Source organism: Lagenorhynchus albirostris, chromosome 13, assembly GCF_949774975.1.
Source record: "Lagenorhynchus albirostris chromosome 13, mLagAlb1.1, whole genome shotgun sequence".
Classification (NCBI taxonomy): Eukaryota; Metazoa; Chordata; class Mammalia; order Artiodactyla; family Delphinidae; genus Lagenorhynchus; species Lagenorhynchus albirostris.
In genome coordinates this window covers 32,621,627-32,645,666 of record NC_083107.1, presented here as the reverse complement: position 1 = coordinate 32,645,666, position 24,040 = coordinate 32,621,627, and the positions used below count along the sequence as shown (strand labels likewise).

The 24,040-nt window shown below is 40.7% G+C and overlaps 1 pseudogene; it reads right to left on the bottom strand.

The window, feature by feature from the left end:
* Positions 1-234: 234 nt before the first annotated feature.
* LOC132531258 (myosin-9-like) lies at positions 235-9,406 on the bottom strand (annotated as a pseudogene).
* Between the last annotated feature and the right edge of the window lie 14,634 nt (positions 9,407-24,040).

The window sequence follows — 24,040 nt, the reverse complement described above, 5'->3', positions numbered from 1 at the left end:
TTGGGAGAGGTGTTGGCCTTTCCAGCTTGGCCCCTGGGCCCTGTCTTCTCAGTCCAACAGGCTGAGAAGACAGTCTCGTTGTGGCAGGGGCGGGCTGCCCTCGGCAAAGGACGGAAAGGGGTCATCACTGCACTTGAGACATTTCAGAATCAGGAAGGTGATAGTGGCGCCGCCCGGCAGGGAGGAAGGGACGCTGCGGAGGTTGGGAAGGGGAGGTGGAGTCGTCGTTGTCGTCCGGCTCGGGCAGCAGGAGAAGAGGTGTTTATTCGGCAGCTTTGGCCTCAGCCCCATCGGCTCTGCCGTGCACCTCCTCGTCCGAGCGGTCGCCGGCCCCTTTCCGGGCCATTCGGCGGGGCACGACAAACGGCAGGTCCCCACGCCTGAGCTCGTTCTTGAGCGAGCTGACCTCGCGGTTCATGGCGTACAAGGTCTCCGTGGCATCCTCCAGCTCGCGCTGCAGTTTCCGGCGCGAGGCATTAGCCCGCTGGGCCTCCTCCAGCTGCCGCTTGAGCTGCTTCAGACGCGGGGGGGGGGGGGGGGGGGACGGGGGACGCCTTGTCCGCCCGGTGCTTGCGCTGCTCGGCGTTCCTCTGCTCATCATCCACCTGCAGCAACGCATCCTCCAGCTTCTTCTCGGCCCGATGCACCTGCTTGCAGGCCGCCTGGCGCTCCTTGGTCTCGTTGTCCAGCTGCTGCTCCAGCTGTGCGATCTTGGCCTCGAGGGCGACGATGGAGGCCTTGGACTTGCCAGTGCCCTCCATGTCCTGCAGCTTGACCTTGAGCTCCGTGTTCTGGCGCTGCAGCCGCCGCCGCGCGTTCTCGTTCAGACGGGGGCTGATCTGGTCGCTGTGCAGGTTCGCCTTCAGCCTGTCGCTCACCAGCTCCGCGCTGCCCTGCTCCTCCGCCAGCTGCGTGATGCAGGCCTCTGGGCGCCGCTTCCCCTCCAGCGCCAGGGCACCTTCGCCGCTGCTGTTGGCCCCCTGGTCAGCCAGCTGGCCCCGCTCCTGCTGGGCCTGTCGCTTGGCACGCTCGGCAGCTGCCAGCTTCCCCTGCAGCTGGATCATCTCGGTCTCCATGCTCTGCCGTTTCTTCTCATTCTCCTTGGCCTGCGCCAGGATCTCCTCGCGGGAGGCGCCAGTGTCTTCCAGCTCCCTCAGGCTAGTCCTTCATCTGGGCCTGCAGCTTCGTCCTGGTCCGTTGGATGGCTTTGTCCCGGTTCTTGTTGGCCGAGTCGATGTGGGCCTCCAGGTCCTTCAGGTGCATCTCCAGCTTCTTCCGAGCGGCCACGGCCATAGAGTGCTGCTTCCTCTCATCGTCCAGCTGGGCTTCCATCTCCCGCACCTGTCTGACCAGCTCCTCGCTCTTCTCATCGCGGCCCTGCAGGTCCCGCTCCAACTGGGCCTTCATGGCCTACAGGTTCACCTCCAGCCGCAGCTTGGCATCCTCGGCGGCCTGCAGCTCGTCCCCCAGCTCCTTGAGCTGGGTCTTCATCTCCTCCCCCTGCCGCTCCAGGGCCCGCCTGGACTTCTCCAGCTCTTGGACGCTCTTGCCGATGTCGTCCTGGGAGCTCATGAGGTCCTCCATCTCTGTGCAGATCCGCTTGAGCCTCTCCGGCTCCGCCTTCTGCCCCATGGCCTCCTCCAGAGCCCAGGCCAGAGATGGCGCCTTGGTCTCCTTCTCCCGGGCCTCCGCCTCCGCCCGCTTGCGCTCCTCCGCGTCCTTGTCGGAGATGGTCTTCTCCTCGGCCAGGAGCTGGTCGAACTTCTTCTGCTTCTTCTCCAGGTTGGAGACGCTCTGCCACTGGTGGTCCAGGTCCACAAGCAGGTCGTCCAGCTCCTGCTGCAGCCGCGTCTTGGTCTTCTCCAGCTGGCCGTAGGCGGCCACCTTCTCCGCATAGCGCTGCCTCAGCCCCTCCAGGTACTTCTGGAGCTTCCTCTTGGCCTCCTTGGCTGTCTCCAGGCACCCACGCCGTCCTCCATCTTCTTCCTCGTGTCGGTGACCTGGACGTGCAGGGTGGCGATCTGCCTCTCGAGGTTCTGCTTGGCCTCTTTCTCCTCCACCAGCTGCTCTTTTAAGGAGTTTTCTCATCCTCCACCTGCTTCAGCTTGGGGCTCAGACTCAGCTTCTGCCGGTTCTCCTCCTGCAGGAGCTCCTGCGTGTCATGCAGCTGTGACTCCGGAGCGGAGAAGTCCTTGGTGAGCTTGCTGGACTTGCTGTCTGACTGCGTGAGAAGACCCGTCACATTGTCCAGCTCGACCTGCAGCTTGGAGACCTTGTCGGCTAGCTCCGTGAGCACGCGCTCTCTCTCGGTGAGCTTGACCTGCAGCTCCTGCAGCTGGGGGGATGGTAGATTTTATCCCATAAAACTAATGTCAGGAGGATCTCTAACTGTCAGTAAATATGTTATCAAAAGGCTGCGAAGGGCTGGAAATTGATTTTAAATAGTACTGGTATTCCTTTCCTTTATAGAACAGTTGCCTCCTAGACCTCTAAACTGAAGGAATTCTTGAATGAAAACATCTTCATTCTGGGAACAGCATACAGTTATGGTTGCAAAACTTAGGAGTCCCGTTTCATCATTATAATTTGATGATCTCATTCTTAAACTGCTAAACATTCTTAAACAGCAGGGTGTTGTAGTGGAAGTTGCATTGGGGTTTTACATCAAAGAACCCCAGGTTGAAATCTGGACTCCGTCACTTAATACTAGTATAACCTTGGGCAAATTACATGCCCCTTCTGAATCTCAGTTTACACGTTTCTACAATGGGGAGAATAATTCCTATATTTTTAAGAGTGGTGATTAAATGACAGGTTGCACATACTGTGCTCAACATTTTAGAGACATTCAATCTTTTCTGGCACTATGGGCGTCTTTAGGGAAGTCACCTTGTATCTGATCTTGTATTAAGAAATAAGTAATATTCCATTGTATATATGTGTCACATCTTCTTTATCCATACATCTGTCGATGGGCATTTAGGTTGGTTCCATGTCCTGGCTATTGTAAATAGTGCTGCAGTGAACATTGTGGTACATGTCTCTTTTTGAATTATGGTTTTCTCAGGGTATACGCCCAGTAGTGGGATTGTAGACATAGAGAATGGACTTGAGGACACGAGGTGGGAAGGGGAAGCTGGGGCGAAGTGAGAGTAGCATCGACATATATACACTACTGAATGTAAAATAGTTAGCTAGTGGGAAGCAGCAGCATAGCACAGGGAGATCAGCTCAGTGCTTTGCGATGACCTAGAGACGTGGGATAGGGAGGGTGGGAGGGAGGCTCAAGAGGGAGGGGATATGGGGACATATGTATGCATATGGCTGATTCTCTTTGTTGTACAACAGAAACTAACACAGTATAAGCAATTATACTCCAATAAATATATATTAAAAAAATAAGTGAATGAATGGATGAGTGAATGAATACATCTATCTAGTCAGTGTTCAAAATTTTTCTAAACTCAAAAAATAGCACTTGATATGCTAACAGCACCAAATGAGAAAAACTTTATCCACTAAATGAAACAGCTCTGACGTTAAGTCCCAAACAATCACAAAATCTACAAACAACCATTGCCTTGTCAAAGCCACAAAGCCATATGCTAAATAACACCTGTTTTCGCACACACTAGAGCAGAACTCCCCAGGGAAACAAGAAATGCACACTTTGGGTATTGTATTTTACACTGTCCTCTTTGTTGCCCTAGTATAAGGATAAAGATATTCAGAGAGATTAACATAAAAGTCTGGAAAAAGTGTACTCCACCTCATCACCACCCCCTGTAAAAAAAAAAAAAAGACCTAGAGGGCTTCCCTGGTAGCGCAGTGGTTGAGAGTCCGCCTGCTGATGCAGGGGACACGGGTTCGTGCCCTGGTCCGGGAAGATCCCACATGCCGCGGAGCGGCTGGGCCCGTGAGCCATGGCCGCTGAGCCTGCGCGTCCAGAGCCTGTGCTCCGCAGCGGGAGAGGCCACAGCGGTGAGAGGCCCGCGTACCGCAACAACAACAACAAAAAAGACCTAGAATATCAATTCAGAAATTTTCAGGTAATTAAAGTGGATTAAAACAAAATAAAACATCCTTAGCCAAATGTTCTGATCATTAGGAATTGCTTTCTTAACACTAGTTGAAATGTAGAAGTCAGATTGAAGAAGATGAGAAAGCTGCCAGAATTTCTCACCCTTGTATTTTTATTTCTTATGTTATTATTGTTATTATTATTATTATTTTTTTGCAGTACACGGGCCTCTTACTGTTGTGGCCTCTCCCGTTGCGGAGCAACAGGCTCCAGATGCGCAGGCTCAGTGGCCATGGCTCACGGGCCCAGCCGCTCTGCGGCATGTGGGATCTTCCCGGACCGGGGCACGAACCCGCGTCCCCTGCATCGGCAGGCGGACTCTCAACCACTGCGCTACCAGAGAAGCCCCTCTTATGTTACTATTTGAGTGCGGAATACTTTTAAACATATCTTGAATGATAATATCTTCCAACCGTTACGATTTGTTCCTTTAAATAAGTGTTTTGAGGATATTTTTCACATTCTGACCTGTGATTTCATTGTACTCAGGGCCAGCTGCTTTCCCGTAGACTGAAGCTCTGACGTTTATAATGGAATTGAACAGTGTAATAGGATTCACTTAACAAAAATGCTGCTGGGACATGAACTTTATGGGACCTTCCATTGAACAAGGGAGGCCTGTTTTAACATTGTCTGGTTGCTATTTCATGGCAGAAATGGAAGCAAAAAACGCAATAGCTGGGTCTCTGCATAAATGAAGCCACACCATTTTTCTTTTTCTTCTCTTTTTTAAAATAATTTATTTTTTTAATTGAAGCATAGTTGATTTACCATGTTGTGTTAATTTCAAGTGTACAGCAAAGTGATTCAGATGTATATATAAACATAAATATATACATATATGTTCTTTTTCAGATTCTTTTCCCATATAGGTTATTACAGAATACCAAGTAGAGTTCCCTGTGCTCTACAGTAGGCCCTTGTTGATTATTTATTTTATATATAGTGGTGTGTATCTGTTAATTCCATATTCCTAATTTATCCCTCCCCCTACCACCTTTCCCCTTTGGTAGCCATAAGTTTGTTTTCTATGTCTATGAGTCTGTTTCTGTTTTGTAAATAAGTTCATTTGTACCTTTTTTTAGATTCACATATAAGTGATATCATATGATATTTGTCTTTGCTCTATCTGACTTACTTCACTTAGTATGATCATCTCTAGGTCCATCCACTACACCATTTTTCTACAGTGGAGAGACAGTCATAAAATGATGGCAAAATTAAAACAACATTTCACCTTTTACTCTTTGGTAAGATTCTCCGTATCCGTATAGAAGAGAATATTTTAATATTCTGCCAAAAAACATAAGTGGTCTGGTAGCATCCTCATTAAAGCCTCACAAAGTCTTCCAGAGTTCTCGAATCTCTGGAGCTCTGCTACTGCTTCCAAGTAGCTAATGTGATGTTATTTTACAACACTCTGCCAGAGCTGCTTTCTCTCCAACAAGAATCTTACTAGCTTTACCGTTTGGCAGCCTGTAGCATGTTTAGAAAAAAATCCATAAACCAGATGGCGGAAATACAGAGTAATCTGTTTGGGAAACCCAGGTTATAAATATGTGCATGTTGGGAAAAGGGCAAAAAGTTGAGGTAAAGCAGCTGATGCAGCTTTCAGGCTGGGCTCCAATCATGACATTTTTAGACGGGTGCCCTGAGAGCGTCTACATGTTTATTTTCTATTGTATTTTTCCCCTCATGCTCAGGAAGAACCCACAGGAGTTCACTCATTTTCCCACACTGGAAACCAAATTGAATCCTGACTTGGGAGTTTTCATCGAGGTTTCATCTGCAAAAAGTATATTCTTCTGTTGGTGGTGAGAGAGGGTGGGGATGAGGTGTTAGGACTGGGGTGCATTATCGTGTGACCCAGCTTCCTCCTTCCTTGACCCTTCTCCATATGTGTGAGGATTTCTCCTCACCCTAATATCAACTTCCAAGTGAAGTAAGGCTGAAGTGAAAATCAACCTTAAAAGAACAGAGATGGTTTACAACCACAGTTTGTGTACGTATTGGCGGGGGGTGAGTGGGTAGGTGAAAGATGCAGTTAAAAGAAGAAGGGCACGACTTCGCGCGCGCGCACACGCGCGCGTGTGTGTGTGTGTGTGTGTGTGTGTATGGGGAGTGACTTGTGTTAGATGATTGCATTCATATGAATAGCAAGACCTTTCCATTGCCTCAGGGGCTGATCACAGCCTTCTCTCTTTCTTCGGCCTTCAAGAGTCACAGCCTTGCCACTATCGATTAGCTCAGGCCATCAAAGAGTTGCTCCCTAATCTTCCTGCTGTGCTGGGTGGTGTACTTTTTAGGCACTGTGGATGGACAGTTAAACTGATGTAGCCTGCCTTCTCGAGACTTATGCCCCTCCATAGCACCAACATTGCAGTCAGCTACGCAGACACAAGGCAACTGCATTCCTTACATCCTTGCCCTTGCCACCTTAAGGAAATTGAACACTCTAGGCCATGTTAGCAGTAGTTGTAGGCATACAGCCCACTGGGGAAACAATGAAGAGCTCAGCTATATTAATTCTTCTGTTTGGCTGCAAGCACCCCTGAGATCTCACTTGAGTCTTCCCGGGGACTCTGTGGGCCTCCCTTAGTTGCCGCCCCTCATTGTTCCTGGCCTCTGCCACTGCCTGACATTGCTGGCTATGGGTACATCCCTATTTTTCTCATGACTTCAGCAACACTGGTATAATCTCACTGGACGTTCTCCTATAGCTGCTGCATGGAGGCAAGAGAAAAACCCTCTTCCCACTGGTGTTTCATCTTTACTGTTGAAGTGCAAACAGGGAAGCTGTGTGCTTTCAGCCTCTTTAGTACTCTTAGAGGCAAGTACCTTTTATTGTTTCCTCCTTTCAGCTTTCTGTGTCCTTTCCCTTCTTCTTGGGGTTAATCACTAATGCCAGATGGTGCGATTGGGACAAAATTCAAGCAGCAAAGCCAGGGCTATGGCTGTGGCCAATATCAACTCTCCTATTGAACCTCCCACCACAATCCAATGGCCTCCACCTTCCCAATGACAGGGTGTCCAGACAGTTATCATATGATTCTCTGGGATCTTCTCTGGAGATGAGCCACAAACTCCAAGAGCCTGCCGAAATAATCCTCCACACTCTGATATGCCCAATTTCAGATGATTTTATAGCTTAAGCTGTTACTCTTGCATCCATTCCATGTAAATATTCCTTATCATGGTTCTATATTATTACTCAGAGCTCACCATGATGGAGAGATGGTCAGCCTTGCATAAATTTACAAGTTAATTACTTATATCAGTAAATCATAAATATTTACTTACAGTAACTAAAAAAAAATTAGGTATTACCATTTTAGAGTGTTTACAGAGACCAACTCTCTTGAATATCAAGAAAAGAAAACTCAACCAGCAATCTTCAGTTCTCATGAGATTCTCTAGAACTCTTTTAACAGCTTAAACAGGTACTCAAAACCCACAGCCATTTGGCTCTGGACTATTCTGCCTTTTGAATTATCTCAGCAAAATAAGCCCTGGTATGGATGGAATTGTGCCCACCCCCACCCCACCCCATCCAATTTATATATTGAAGCCCTAACCCCCAATGTAATATTTGGAGATAGGATTTTTAGGAGGTAAGTAAATTAGATGAGGTCATAAGGGTGGAGCCCTGAGCTAATGGGATTAGTGTCCTTCTATGAAGAGACACCAAAGAGCTCTTCCCCCCACCCCCACTCTTCCTTTCATGTGCCACGGAGGAAAAGCCACGTGAGGACACAGCTAGAAGTCAGCTGTCTTTAAGCCAGGAAGAGAGTTCTCATCAGAAACCAACTTGGCTGGACCTTGATCACGACTTCTAGCCCCCAGAACAGTGAGAAAATAAATTTCTGATATTAAGCCATCCAGTCTATGGTATTTTGTTATGGCAGCCCAAGCAAAAGAATATAAGCCTATCAAAATGTATCTGGTATCTAGTTCAGCCAAGCCAGTTTCTTGCATTAGAGGAGCAGAACCAAAAAATCACGTTCCAGTCTGCTTTTATGAAGAGCAGAGGAGGGATGGCCTGAGGGCTCAAGAGAGGTAGCATAGGTGAAGTGGGATATAGAAGACACTTAATGGAATGCTCTAGTCAGAGGCAACATACAAAAGCAGAGAAAGCCAGATAGACTGGACTAGAAAAATAAGTTAATTTATCAAACTCATGAATGTTAATTTTAGAGCCAAATGCAAGTGTTTTTTTTTTTTTTTGGTCTGAGAACTGTTTCTTCTTGTTTACAAAATGCACGTCTGGCCCTATCTTGTGGTTCATTTATAGCTATGGACTTTGGATCTGCTGGAGGACTTTCCAGCCAGAATTTTTCCACTTTCCTTGCAACTATTTCCATCCTGGTTTGAAAGAAGACAGAAGATTTTCAGGCTTCTATGTTTATAAGAACAGAAGCATCCCTTTCATAAGGAATTGGATTCTTTATTTTCTGCATTGTATCTTCTTCCCTGGCTCCTTTGCCGTTATGTTTCATGCCTGGGTTTTTCAGCCTTTCTGCTGTATTCTCCTCTGTTTTAGCTCTAAGGATTTTCTTATATACTGCTACTACACTATTTTAGTCATATGAATTTATCTTTCTGTGTGTAGATAAATCACAAATCTATATTTTCATCTCTATCTTTTTCATAAGTTCAAGATCCGTAAATCCAAGTGCCTTCTAGATATTTCTAATAGAATATTACACATCAGTCATCTCGTATATCCCATATCCAAAATGGAATTCACTGTATTTCCCCCCAAACCATTCTCCCTCATGTATTCAAGACTCTGTTTAATGCATCATCTATCCCCATTTCTCAACTAGATAGACACCTCAAAGACACGTTCAGCTTGTCTCTCTCCTTGGCTCCCTCAGCCTTAAGCCCTACAATCTAGTCACTTAACGAATCCCTTTGTTCCCCCCTCAGATATGCGCCTCAGTACTTGACAATCCATGCTCTCCCACTGTCACCGCTGCAGCCTTAGTGCAGATTTTCTTAGTTTATTGCCTGTATTTTCCCAGTCTCCTGGTTCGTCTCCCAGCCCCAATGCAACTAGAGCTAGTGCTTCGCTGCTTCAGACTTACATCTCAAGTCCCCGCAGGCTTCTATCCTGAGCCCTCGCCTAAGATTATTTTATCAAAGTTGTCAATTATGCCTCATATATAAAATCTAATGGATTCTTTCCCATCCTCATTATCTTGACCCCTCTTCAGCATGTGATGCTGTCAACTACCCTTTTCATTAAAGTCTCTACTCCCAGGTCTTAGACTCTTATTTCCCTGGTTCGTTCCCTACCTTCTTATTATTTCTGCCCATCTCCATTGTCGACACTTCATGGTGACTTCAACGTTATCTAGATGTAGTGAGTCTGTTTCTTTATTTTGTTTTTTAATCTCTAGTGATGCTTTTCCCTTAGAGACTAGTTTGCCTGACATGAATATTATTACTAGCTACATAGTATCCCAAAACACGTAAGCATCCTGCTTTGAAAAGAGTTTTGTTTTCCTCAAAGTTTTACCATTATGAAAGAACCTTGTGATGAGCTTCTTTATACATACATCTTTGTAAGTTTCTTTGGTTGATTTCTGGTATAAATTCCTAGAAGAAAAATTTGTGGTTCAAAAGATGTATTTTAAAAACATTTTGCGATACGTAGTCACTGGAGAATATTCCCAGTAGAAGAAAATTGAACCAACTAACACTTTCATCAGCGGTTTAGGAGAATGACATTTTTCCCATTCCCTCACCATTAGCAGAACGTTTTATCTCTGCTATTGTGACAAGCAAAAGCAAACGAGGGGTGTTTTGTTATTTTATATATCTCATATTCTGTCTTCTCTAACCATATTCTTTGCTTATTTTCAAAAATATTCTTTTTGATATGTAAGAAACCTATGTAATAGTGATATTAACCTCTTTTCCAATACATTTCAGATATTTTAGAAATTTGTTACTTGTCTTTTAATTTTGTTAATAGTGTTCTTATGTACAGTTGTCCATTTTTATATTTCTCAGTAACAAAATATAGTAGCCTCTTTATTTGCAGTTTATCTCTTTGTTATACCTTAGAATGATCTTTCCTCCTCCAAAATTATATAAATGTTCATTTATATTTTTTCTAGATCTTTTATAAGTACTTTATAGATCTTTTCAGTAGCACTTGTAATGAATGTCATCACTGTATTTGGAATGTCAGTTGGTAAATTCTTTGAATACAATTTCTTTTTCAAGTAAGAAACTAGGAAATGTTGAATTTTATATGTATATATATTCTTTTCTCACTGATGTGCAGTGCTACATTTATTGTAAATTGAATTGTGATTCTTCACTTGCTTCTAGACTATTTTATCTCTTTCACCTGTTTCTTTTTAGACTGTTTCATTGGTTGCCTACTTATTCTGTGATTAGGGCCGTACTCTTTTAAATACCATTGCTTTATCATATGCTTTATTATCTAACAGTTCAAGTGTATATCATTTTTTTGTTACAATGTTTATTGGATATTTTTGCCCAGTTATTTATTCAGAGAAACTTAAAAAATTTTTGTCAAGACTTTCTCCTCAAATATCCTTTTGGGAGTTTAATTAGACATATCAATTTTACAAATTAACTCAGGAATTAAGACTCTCTAATATGGTATGACTTTAATTCTAGTTAATGGAAAAGTATAAGTGATAGCTAGTTGATGCCCTATTTATGAGAAGTAGGTAAATAGCACAGACGTTTCTGTAAGGATGATTCCCTTGTTTCTGTCCTGCACCTCAAAGGAATAAGGCATGGAAAGGGGGTTTTCTTCCAGGGACTTTCCTGCCTTTTACCCCATGTAGAACATTTCACAGCTTGTCTCATTACAGCATTTGTAAAAACACAGTCTGAAAGCAGTGGTGCATAAATGAATTATTTAAGTTTTGCAGCAAATGGCCCTCATCTTGCTTGCTGCCTCTTAATGCACTTTAAGTGAGCCCAGGGAGGCGAATCATAGAAGGCACGCGGTGGAATGTAAACCAAGTTTTATTAGCCACAAAAAGCCACACTATAACATTTATTAAGTATTAGAGACAGTGTGTTTAAGTAAGTTTGATTTGCTGAATAATCACCGACATTGCAGCCATCTTCCGCGGATAGGAGCACTCCCTTGTCAAAAATATTTATTTTCTTGTCGCTTCTGTTAATATAATGGGCTCTTGGGGTTTTGTGAGAGTTTCTTAGCAAATCGTGATTTTCAGCAAATTACCATGTGTCTCCCACTGAATACAGCTTTAATAGCCGGGAGGAGGAGAGGGAAACCACCCACATCATTGACTGAAAGTACATCATATTATTACTGGTGCCATTTTAGGGGCTTCAGCTGCCCTAGGAAAATGAGGAGCTAGACACCCTCTTAAGTCCCTCCCAGTCCTTCCGCCAATGAACAGTGTCAATAAACTTGATGTCCTCCCCCCACCACCCTGTCAGATGGGCCTGAGGCTGAATTCCTTTTCTTTTTAGGGGTGAATCAGCCTTTAAGACCAAATGATTCATACCACAGTTACCAACTCTTCCTTTCTTATCTTTTTTGTTTTCCTGATGCAAAATGAAACAGACAGATGCTCAGAACGTTTCTGAGCCTTGGAGCACCTTCCTAACCTTGCGTCAACGGGGTGAGTTGAGAATAGGTGATTCCAGGATGCTCTGCTATATACATTTATGGTATAAGTCCTTTTGTTATCTTTGGCTAAAGCCACTATTTGAATTCCAGACAGAAAATAACACTAAAAAAATTAAACATACCTAAGTACTCAGTGGGCAGACGCTGGCTGATAAATATTTAATGCAACTGAGAGCCCACCTTAGATATCGTGAAACACGGCCTGTTTGGGTACTTGCCTCACTCCTCTGTGACCAGAGGCTGCAAATGTGCAAGCGGTAATCTGTAAGCATGTGTGTGTGCGCGCACGCACGCGTGCCTGAACCCTAACTCTATGAGGAAAGGAAGGAATGCAAAAAGGCAAGAAGGAAAGAGAGAAATGCCCCTTCGTCATTTCTTGTCTTTACTGGAAATAGTCCTTTTGACAGGGACACCCACTGATTGCCTTCTGTTCATTACACGCAGACCTGTGGCATTGCATTTCCAGAGATACTGAGTGAAGATCCTAGTACAAGGCTTAGGAGTCATTGAATTTTACTGCCTGCCAACCCCTTTGGCATCAGTGAAGAGATATTTTCCTTTGTAAGGTGCCTGTCAAGACTGTGGTCATCAGTGAGGAGGAGACTGTTGTTCTACTATAAGCTAAGAATTCCGCTGGGTTTGTGGCTATTTTTTATGTTCAAGTTGTTCGTTATTTACTGAGTGAATCAGAGTAAGAAAGAAGAAATTTGTAATACAGGTAATATCTCATATGACGCAGGTAAACATAGGTTATTACAGAAGCATATAGGTGGGACCTTGACCTATTGACCCAGTCTTGAAAGAGATGTCAGGCTGGGAGGGTCTGGAAAAAGCCATTGGAAGACATGAAATCCAAGTTGAGACCTGAATGTTGAGTAACAGACAGTTAAACAGGAGTATCTGCATGTGCAAAGGGTTAGAGGCAGGAGAGAGTGTCTGGACTATTGAGAGGGACTTAATGTAGCTGGATGTGTCTGGGACTCAGAGGGATAAAACATGAGGCTGGAGATGTAAGCAGGGCCTTGTTCAGGAACAGCCTTAAAGCTGCTGGAATTTTCACTCAGCTCTTGAAGACAATGCATTGTATTAGAGATTTTAAGTGGGGGAGTTACGTGATCAGATTTCAAACGTAGAGAATGTACTGCTTTATTTTTATTACAAGCATGTATTCAGAAAGAAAGATGACTGTTGTAATGTAGAGAATAACTTGGAGGGGGCAACCTCGAGTCTGAGAGGGAAATTAAATCATTAATTAAGCTGAGAGCTGTTGGGCTGACTATGAATATCTCATTGGAAAGAGACAGAGGGATGTGTATGTGGTAGGGTGGAAGTGTGTGAGGGGTGGATGTGTGCATTGTACCATTTTTCAAACAAGACTGATGATTTACTGGATTTATTAGGCAAGAGAGGAAAGAGCTAAAAAAGACCAGAGGAGTTACAAGATGGATGCCAGTCCTTGAATGGAATCTGTCAGGAGAAGGAACTGGTTTGTGAGGAATTCCTGTGAAGTCAGAACCCTTGGGGGCAACCAGGTGAAAAGACCTTGTAGACGGTGTACATTCAGGTCTGGAGTTCTGGAGAGAGATTCTAGTTCTCACTTCCCCTGCCTTTAACCACTCCATAATGGAAATAGTTAATCATATCATCTGTTTACCTTCAAAGGACCATTTGAAGCATCTCCGTAAAAAGATGGGATCCCAGATTCAAATAAAAGCAGCGGCAGACAAATGTTTTAGGTTTAAGTATCATATCAAATATTGAGATATTAGGAAATTCCCAGGCTTAGGAATATTTTTTAAAAGTTTTTTTCTCGGGCTTCCCTGGTGGCGCAGTGGTTGAGGGTCCGCCTGCCGATGCAGGGGACACGGGTTCGTGCCCCGGTCCGGGAAGATCCCACATGCCGCAGAGCGGCTGGGCCCATGAGCCATGGCCGCTGAGCCTGCGCGTCCGGAGCCTGTGCTCCACAACGGGAGGGGCCACAACAATGAGAGGCTCGCGTACCAAAAAAAAAAAAAAAAAAAGTTTTTTTCTCAAATGTATGACATTGCAAATAGGAAATAAATGCTCATTAGGTCTTAGTGGAGATAAATGTTATATAATATTGAGAAGGATTCTTAATTTATAGTAACAGGAGACACCTCTATATTAAGCTATTTACCTAAATGAGGGTATGCCATGCTAGGAAACTAAAGCAGAATTAAATAGGAAGCCATCTTTATAGGGAATTTGAAGCCTGTGCGGTCAAAGGGTGCAGAAACAACCTTGTTGGAGACACTTGGACTTATTTGATGTAATAAAACAATGAAGAAATTCAGACAGTGATTGGATAAAGGAAATCTGATTTGAGTTTACATCTTTTTCCTAGGGGGTTTTGCTAGGAAGTGAGAATGGGTTTAAGGACCTCTGAAAGAGTTAAAACAAAAAATAATAACCAATAGTAAATTATTTTTGGTGGTGAATAATTATCGTTTAAGGAGGCATGATTGAGAGGAAGTCCTTCCCCGAGTGTTCGTGTGTGTGTGTGTGTGTGTGTGTGTGTGTGTGTGTGTATTTCACAGTTTTTTCCTCTCCAAGTCTATTTTTGCTCTTTGTTGTCCCAGTATTGGTCTGACTGTATCTGTAACACAGTGATCACTGATAAACATTTTCATTTTATTCATAGTGTTGAATAAGGTGCTCTGGTTTTCTAGAAACTTGACTTAATAAGGTTTGGAAGCCTATTCTCTACCTCTGAGGTGATATGGGAGCAGTGGGTATGGGTCAGAGGATGGGTTGGGTCAAGGGACTGATAAGAAAATGTAAGAAGGAAGAGAAGAATTCAAGAGATGATGTAATAAGTGCACAAGGCAAATGCTTAAAGAGAGAATTAGAGACCACGGTTCTTCCCCAAAGGTGCAGGAGACCAGACAGTGTGCAGGAGTCCAAAGATCTGTAGCCAGCTGGCCAAAAAAGCTCACAAAACATGCACTTTTTTCCCCCAAAATTTACATACGAATTCTTCAGTAGCACGGATTAAGTTGGTGTATAAACCTTCCTCCTAATCTTCACTATCACTTTCTATCACCAGTGTTTGTTATGTCTGGGTGGCAGTCTGCTCCTCATACCTCGTGCTGGAAGTCTTGACCTCCTTAGCACCTTTCAGGCAGTGTGATTTCAACGTACATTGAAAACTACTCTGGTTTATGCAAAAGTTAAATAGCTTTTCTTGAATATCAGTCAGAAGCTTTTGGCAGACTGTTGTTGAGTACTTAAGTGATGGTCCTTGTGAAATTTATATCAGTCACATCAAACTCTCCACCTTGGGAAATCCTAGGTTCTATTTCAAAAGATTCAGCAATTTCTACTAGTTTTAATTGTCTTATGCCTATTTTTGTTTTGCTATTACAATCATCTTTGCTTTCAATATTGGATTACAGTGTAATATTTTGAATATACTTGAAGTAAACATTAATGTCCCCAATACAGGATAACTCAGCTGAAGTAAGAATGGTATGAACAGATTGCTTCCATGACAACCATGCCACAACTGACTCACTGTTCTGTCTCTTGACTGATAAATTTTTAAAAGAATTATATTTATGGAGTGGTAAAACATGTAAATGGTACATAATTCTTAAAACTCAAAATAATGAAAAGTAAGTTTCCTGGTTCCTCTTCCTAGTGGCTAGCACTCATATCAGTTTCTTATGTATCTTTCATACATTATCTGCCAACATACATTCATACACTTTCATATAACATTATGTATTTGTTTACCCAAATGATAAATTTTTTAAAAAATATTTTTATTCATTGCAAGCGATTCCTGGTAGTTATTTATTTTATTTAATTTATTTATTTTTGGCTGCATTGGGTCTTCGTTGCTGCACGTGGGCTTTCTCTAGTTGCAGGGAGCGGGGGCTACTCTTCGTTGCGTTGCACGGGCTTCTCATTGCGGTGGCTTCTCTTGTTGCGGAGCATGGGCTCTAGGCGCGTGGCTTCCATAGTTGTGCCTCGTGGGTTCTAGAGCGCAGGCTCAGTAGTTGTGGCACGTGGGCTCAGTAGTTGTGGCTCACAGGCTCAGTAGTTGTGGCGCACGGGCTTAGTTGCTCCGCGGCATGTGGGATCTTTCCAGACCAGGGCTCGAACCCGTGTCCCCTGCATTGGCAGGCAGATTCTTAACCACTGCGCCACCAGAGAAGCCCGATAAATATTTTTATACCTTATTTTTTTCACCTAATACTCTATCTAGGAAATCCTTCCATTTCAGTGCATATAATTAACTCATTCTTGTTTACACTTGGATAGTTTTATATCATTTGAATTTGCCATAATTTACTTAACTGATAACTCTTTATTAATGGAGATTTTGGTTGTTTTATTTTAGTTTTAATTTTTGTATTTTTGTTAATGACAGTGCAGCATCAATCATTCATACAAATATATGCATATATGTCAATGTATCTGCAAGATAAGTTCCTAGACGTCAAATTACAGGGTCAAAGCAAATAAGCATTTTAAATTTCGATAGATTTTGACAGATTGTATTCTATAGAGGTTGTGCAAATGTATATTTCCACCAGCCTTGTATGAGAATGCCACTTTTGCCAAACTCATTGTGTACAATCATTCAGATTTTGTCAAACTTTTAGGTGAAAAAAATTGACATCTTATGTTGTAAGTTTTATGTTACTCTTATATTGAGTGGGGTTAACTTTACATGTTTTAAAAGACATGTGGTTCTTCTTTGTTAACAATTATCTGATCATGCTGCTTGCCTAGTTTTCTATTGGCTTGTTTTTTCCTTATTTGATAATAGGAGCTCTTTATATAGATAAGAACTTATCACATTGCCTATGATATATATTTTAGATATTTTTATCAGGTTTTTAAACCTTCCATGTTTTCTTTTTATTACCTCTTTGTTAATCTTTTATGATAAAATATTTGATCCACTTGGCATTTATTTTGGCATATGGTATAAGTTAGGGATCCAGTTTTTTAAAATAGCTTTTCAGTAGCCTTGACATAAATTATTGAATAAATATATCTTTTCTAATTATTAAAGTCTTCCTTTTGCTTTTCAGAGTTATTTTTAATGTTTTCCTTTTATAGATTATAATATCACAGATTCTGCTTATCTAGCTTTTTCCTTGTATCTTCTATTGTTACTATTTTGCTATTGTAATTGGGATCTTTTCTGCCATGATATCTTGTAATTTGTTGCTCTTCCTGTATAGGAAGGTCCTGGATTTGGGATATCAGATTTTTTAAATATTTATTTTATTTATTTATTTTTATTTTTGGCTGCGTCAGGTCTTAGTTGAGGCATGCGGGATCTTAGTTGCGGCACGTTAGCTTCTCTCTAGTTGTGGCGTGCAGGTTTTCTTTCTCTAGTTGAGGCGCCTGGGCTCAGTAGTTGTGGTGCACGGGCTTAGTTGCCCCGTGGCATGTGGGATCTTAGTTCCCTGACCAGGGATCGAACCCACATGCCCTGCATTGGAAAGTGGATTCTTTACCACTGGACCATTAGGGAAGTCCCGGGATATTAGTTTTGTACTCATCCACATTTGTACATTATCTTACTGTTTGCAATATATCGTTAAGTCTTTGGGATTTTCCATGTGTACAATCACAACATCAAAAATAATAATTTTACCTTCTTTTCCAACTTGAACAATTTTACCTCTGTTTTCCTTCCTCATTACAATGGCTAGTGCCTCAAAAACAGTGACAGATAATAATGGTGGTATTGACCACTTGGTGGTGTTCTGGATATTACTGGTAATGAATCTAGTATTTTTCCATTAGGCATATATTGACTTTAGAGTTGAAATTTTATATGTGTCAATTCTCATTTTGTTAGGAAGTATTACTTTTCCCTATTTTATTTAAAATATTTGTGTATTTCTTTTCTTATTCCAGGTTCATTTTTTCAGTCAAAAGTTCATATAAAACTTTTTCAAATGCCTTGTCAGCACCTGTAGACATGCTTATCATTTTTCCCTTTTAATGTACTAATACAGAGCAGTATTGTTTCACCCCTGCAATCAACCCCACTTGGTCAGGTATATGTATTCTTTTCACGTACTGTTAGATTCCCTCTAACAATGTATTACTTAGGGTTTACTTTTATATTCATAGGCATATTGATCTGCTCTGTTCTTTTTATGCATTTTAAGGCTTCGATGTGATATATTTGCTTCATAAAAATAGTTTATATGCATTAATTTTTACTATTCTTAAATGCTATCCCATAGTCACTTTTTTCATAGGTATTAGAGGAAACTAAAATGTGTTTTCTCTGTTTTTAGGGCATAAAATTTAATATATATGGATCTGATCCACCCCATAAAGGTCCAACAAACTTTCATCTCTAAACCATTGTTATTAATTTCTTGCTTACTCTTCCAGAGAGCTATTTTGTGTACATGAAAGCAAAAATTTATATATATATTTTACAAATGATGACAGACTATGTAAACTCTTCTGTGCCTTGGTTTCTCACTTAATAGAATACCTTGGAAATCTTATCATTTCAACATCAATTTTTTCCTCAATTTTTTCCTGAGTTGTTTTATGATGCCTGCACACAATTCCAGTGTATAAATGTACATTATTCGACTGTCCCTTTTTAATGGGCTCTCATGTTTTCTCCCATCTTTATGTCTTAAAAAATAACACTGCAATAAATAACTTTATACATACACCATGTGTGCAAGTATATTTAAGGATCAGTTCCTAAAAGAGTAATTCCTAGTGTATTTACTAATATAACAAATAAATGATATGGCAGTTGAAATCTTGATGCCTTCTCATTTTATAAATGTTAAATCTAAGAGACATGGACTTCCCTGGTGGCACAGTGGTTAAGAATCTGCCTGCCAATGCAGGGGACATGGGTTATATCCCTGGTCCAGGAAGATCCCACATGCCATGGAGCAACTAAGCCCGTGAGCCACAACTATTGAGCCCTCACTCCGCAACTACCGAAGCTCACGTGCTCTAGGTCCCGTGTGTCACAATACACAAAAGAGATAGAAATCATCATCTAGGTCACCTTCCCATCAGGTGTGAAAAAAGAATATCACCTTAACTTACAAGTCACACTTATTTGAGATAGATATTTATAGTATTCCGGTTCAAGTGAAAAACCAAAGTTTTCTATTTAACCCATAAACAAACTTTACATTCTAAGATATGCATCACTTATGTTCATTTTAGATCTTCTGTGGAAGAATTATATTTGATTTTTTTTATTACAGTTTAAGAAATGCCTTTTGAAATGCATTTTTGAAAAACCTTAAAGATAAGAATCAGTAGAGCTTAAAATGAAATACGTCTTTCTTTTTCTTTTTCTAAAGCTGAATAGGGCTTTATTTATTTATTTATTTTTAACATCTTTATTGGAGTATAATTGCTTTACAATGGTGTGTTAGTTTCTGCTTTATAACAAAGTGAATCAGCTCTACATATACATGTATCCTCATATCTCTTCCCTTTTGCGTCTCTCTCCCTCCCACTCTCCCTATCCCACCCCTCTAGGTGGTCACAAAGCACCGAGCTGATCTCCCTGTGCTCTGTGGCTGCTTCCCACTAGCTATCTATTTTACATTTGGTAGCGTATATATGTCCATGACACTCTCTCACTTTGTCCCAGCTTACCCTTCCCCCTCCCCGTGTCCTCAAGTCCATTCTGTAGTAGGTCTGTGTCTTTATTCCCATCCTGCCCCTAGGTTCTTCATGACCTTTTTTTTTTTTTTAGATTCCATATATATGTGTTAGCATACGGTATTTGTTTTTCTCTTTCTGACCTACTTCACTCTGATTTGTGATTTACACTTTACTTGCATTGTATTTATTTTGGTTTTACACTGTGAATGGTAAATATTTTTTTTTCTTTTAAGAATTATCTATTATGGGAGTGAAGTAAGTCAGACAGAGAAAGACAAATAGCATATGATATCATATATGTAGAATCTAAAAAGTGACTACAAATGAACTTATCTATAAAACAAATAGAGTTACAGATGTAGAAAATAAGCTTATGGTTACTGGGGATAAGGGCGGGGGAGGGATAAATTTGAAGATTAGGATTGACACAGACACACTACTATATATAAAATAACTAATAAGGACCTACTGTATTGTACAGGGAACCTTACTCAGTACTTCGTAATGACCTATATGGGAAAAGAATCTAAAAAAGAGTGGATATTATGTATATGTATAATAGATTCACTTTGCTGTACACCTGAAACTAACACAACATTGTAAATCAACTACACCCCAATAAAAATTAAGAAACAAAAAATGAATCTATTATGTAGTTGAAAAGAGGAATAGAGGAAGGGGAAACTGGCAAATTCCTAAGTGCTCAGCACCCCACAGGTTCTTAATCCAGTGGTGGTGGGTTTTGGCTGAGAACTCTACCTTGTAATGTTATAAAGCTAGGCTATACGATACTGTATCATTAATGTTGTGCACCAAGACCTGTAATTGTGATTATTAACATTCATAGACTTACCTTTAACTTATGAAGTCAAAGAGGAACAAAGTCCATGACTAATTCTCTCACGTATTTGGCTTAGAATCTCAATATTTCAGAGCAGGAAATGCAGGCTATTGCCAAGTTGTGTTATGGAGAATGGCATATGGCTGTGTGTCAATTAGTGGGTTTAAGGATCATGTGATCAAACGAAAAGACCTTTTCTTAAATGTCAGCGCTATTGTGCTGTGTAGGCACCAAGTCTTAGCTAGCCAGCCAGTTAAATGGTATCAAAAACCCAGACTACATCTAATTTGCCCTATTTCAAGAGTGAACCTGTTTCGAACAAGTCTAATTTTATTTTTAACATCTGTATGCCTGCAAACCTTTTACTGTAATTAGAAAGGAAAGTTCTAGCATGGGAGACATGAGGAGAGGTTGTCTTTGGCTGGCATCTGGTGTCTTATGCAAAGCTTGCTGAGGGTCTGTTACAAAATATGTTCTCTCGTCTGAGTTGCTGGCTGGTTCTACTCTTTTGGAGCCGAGGGAGAGTAGGGAATGAATTTGGTCTCTGCTAACTGAGTTCTCTCAAAAAAAGGTTTTGTTGAGCTCTTAAAAAAGAAATTATATCAACAGTAATTCCAACTCCTAAAAGCAAAATCCAAACCTGGAAAATGTTATGGGTATGAATGTTCAGTCACAGCATTTGGGTCACAAGTTGGGGAAGGTTGTGTAAAGAGTAGGACACAAAGGAGTGTTTGGGGAAACATGAAAGGTGGGTTTAGTTTATAATGATGGCTACTGGACCCACAGCTTCATTACATGCTTACAACTACTGAGCTTGTTGCCAAACCTTCAGAGAAAGCCAGCAATCATGCCAAGAGGTCTAGACTTGCTTTGAAAGTCATAAGATTAGAAATAGAAAACTAAATGTACTGGTTAAGAACTTGGAGTCTAGAGTCAGACAGATTTGAGTTTAGGCCTGACTATAACACTTACTAGTTGTATGACAAAGAGAAAGTTGATTAACCTCTCCAAGGCACAGGTTGCTTCAGTTTCCTTAGCTGTAAAATTGAAATAATAATATTGATCTCATTTATTAGTTGACATTTTATTGTAAGGTGAAGCTATTTATCATTTATATCAGTGTAAACTGGCAGAATCCTATTTTGTTACAATTATTATTGTCCACTACTATCAGAATTTATTGTAATGCTAAAATTGTCCCAGATTTAGGCAATGAGAATTCCTTCAAGAAAATATCTGTATTCTTTTGACATGATTCTATCATTTTTTTAGGCCCTTCCTTACATTCTGGCCCCCAAAGTTATTTCAGTCCATCTTGTTTTTCCCTGGAGACAGCCATTTTTCCAAGGAGTCCTAGTTCCTCTAGTGGAGAATGGTAAATAGAAAACAATAGTTGGGTGATAAGTGTTGCTATTGCTACTGGGTTGCCACTACCTTAGTCTCCCTTAGTGGACAGCACTAGGAAATTATACATAGTATATACAGTTTATACTAATCTCTTCATTACCAATACAAAACCACAGGGTTTATTTTAACTTCCCCCTTTCTGTATTTGTATCTCTTATCTCTGACAGTGAGAACACTGACTCCTGGTATCCTCAACATAATTATTTATATGTACAAGTCCCTGCATGTAGCAAACATCTGAATCTGTTGAGTGCTTCCTTGCTTGAGTGCCATAATGCTACCTTCCCATCTCTCTTGGGTCTATAAGTTTTTGATTAAAAAGGAAGGAAGAAAGAAAGGAAAGAAAGAAGGAAGGAAGTGATGGTGGGAGGGAAGAAAGAGTAGGAAGAAAGAAGAAAGGAAATATTTCTAAATAGGATTCTGTATGCCATCACAAACATCTGAGCTGGGAGGAATGGTAGATAGTAATGGTTTAGTTCTTATTAGTATAAAATGGGCAAGACTTTACCTCTCAATGAAGTAAAGAAAAAAAGTGAGCAATAATATAAAAGAGAGAGATAAAGAGACAGACACAGAGAAAAAAAGAGAGACATAAAGTGAAATAGAAGAAGCTACCCAGGGCCAACACTTTTAGCCTCAGCCTTACTAGAAGTGTGAGTATCAAAAGCAGAAATTGCTGAAGGAAAACCAGAATAGAACCTTTGAACTGTGGAGCCATAAGAGGACTTTTGAGTTGGTCTCTGGAAAAGAACATATTACATTTACATTGAGAGACTATCATACTAATTCAAATCACCCTCTTTCACTGTTCAATCTATTTTCTTTCACTCTCCCTTCCAAGATATACTTAGAAATCATGTTGATCTCTACCAAAACTTCAGAATTATTATTTCTTTATTGAAGTATAGTTGATTTACAAGATTGTATTAATTTCAAGTTTGCAACATAGGAATTTGACAATTTTATAGATTATACTCCATTTAAAGTTGTTGCAAAACAATGGCTATTTTCCCTATGCTGTACAATATATCCTTTCGCTTATCTATTTTATACACAGTAATTTATACATCTTAATTCTGTACCCACATCATGCCCCTCCCTTGTTCCCTCTCCCCACTGGTAACCATGAGTTTGTTCTCTATATCTGAGTCTGTTTCTGTTTTGTTATATACTTTCATTTGTTTTACTTTTTAGATTCCACATATAAATGACAGCATACAGTGTTTGTCTTTCTCTGACTTATTTCACTAAGCATGATACTTTCTAGGTCCATCTACGTTGCTGCAAATGCCAGAATTTCATTCTTTTTTATGAGTGAGTAATATTCTATTGTATATATATGACCACATCTTATTTATCCATTCATCTGTTGATGGACACTTAGGTTGCTTCCCTATCTTAGTTTTTGGAAATAATGCTGCTATGAACATTGAGGTGCATGTATCTTTTCAAATTAGTGTTTTTATTTTTTCCTGATATATACCCAGGAGTGAAATTGCTGCATCATATGGTATTTCTATTTTTAGTTTTTTGAGGAACCTCCATGTTGTTTCCCGTAGTGCCTATACCAATTTACATTGGTATACTAAGGTTCCCTTTTCTCCACATTCTTGTCAACATTTGGTATTTGTGGCCTTTTTGATGTTAGCCATTCTAGCAGGTGTGAAGTGATACCTGATTGTAGTTTTGATTTGCATTTCTCTAATGATTAGTGATGTTGAGCATCTTTTCATTTGCCTGTTGGCCATCTGTATGTCTTCTTTGCAAAAATGTTTATTCAGGTCTTCTGCCCACTTTTTTAATTGGGTTGTTTGGTTTTTTGATATTGAGTTGTATGAGCTAGTTATATATTTTGGATATTGACCACTTATCATTTGCAAATAGTTACTCCCATTCAGTAGGTTGTCTTTTCCTTTTGTCAGTCGTTTCCTTTGCTGTGCAAAACATTTTAAGTTTAATTAGGTCCCATTGTTTATTTTTGCTTTCACTTCTGTTGCCTTAAGAGACAGGTCCAAAAAAATTATAGTTATGATTGATGTCAGGGAGATTTCTGCCTTTGTTCTCATCTAGGAGTTTTATGGTTTCAGGTCTTACATTTAGGCCTTTAAACCATACTGAGTTTATTTTTGTATATGGCGTGAGGAAATGTTCTAATCTCATTCGTTTTTACATGTAGCCATCCAGATTTCCCAGCGCCACTTATTGAAGGGACTGTCTTTTCTTTACTGTGTATTCTTGCCTCCTTTGTTGTAAATTAATTGACCATAGGTGCATTTATTTCTAGGCTCTCTGTTCTGTTCCACTGATCTATTTGTCTTTATGCCAGTACCATGCTGTTTCAGTTACTATATTTCTACAAAAAGTATTTATTACTTTGAGAGAAATGTTTTTATTTATTTACTGAACG